Genomic DNA, 473 nt, shown 5'->3' on the forward strand with positions numbered 1-473 from the left:
ACAAGACTAATAGTATTAGTTTGTACTTTATTATGAAACAGGGCCCTGGTGTGTGATCTGTGGTGCTGATGCTGATATGCCGACCTCCGACAGACATCTCTGGTCTATGGCTAGTAAGAACAGGCCAGAGGTTCCTGGATTAGCACTCCAATCAGCTCTAGTTGGACCCTTTTTTCATAGGTGATGCCAATTCAAGTAGTTTCTTTTGCCCTAGATGGCGCTCCATATTATAGGATATTCAAAGTCCTCCTCCCCCCCCTTCTTATCTCTCTCAAGACCTAAAATCCTAGGCCTGTGGACTGAACATCTTGTTATATGGTTTTATTTTAATTTTTTGTTATTGTGTTAGTACTTGGCCGTGAAGAAGGCCTGAAATTCAGGAGGAAACGTTTGTACAATGAAAAAGTAGCACTTGTAAAAGTTGTTCAATGCTGACCACACCCCCTCTTCCATCACCTTTTTCTCATATTAAT

This window comes from Halyomorpha halys, unplaced genomic scaffold, assembly GCF_000696795.3.
Source record: "Halyomorpha halys isolate HHAL.00 unplaced genomic scaffold, Hhal_1.1 Scaffold1011.1, whole genome shotgun sequence".
In the NCBI taxonomy this organism is placed as follows: Eukaryota; Metazoa; Arthropoda; class Insecta; order Hemiptera; family Pentatomidae; genus Halyomorpha; species Halyomorpha halys.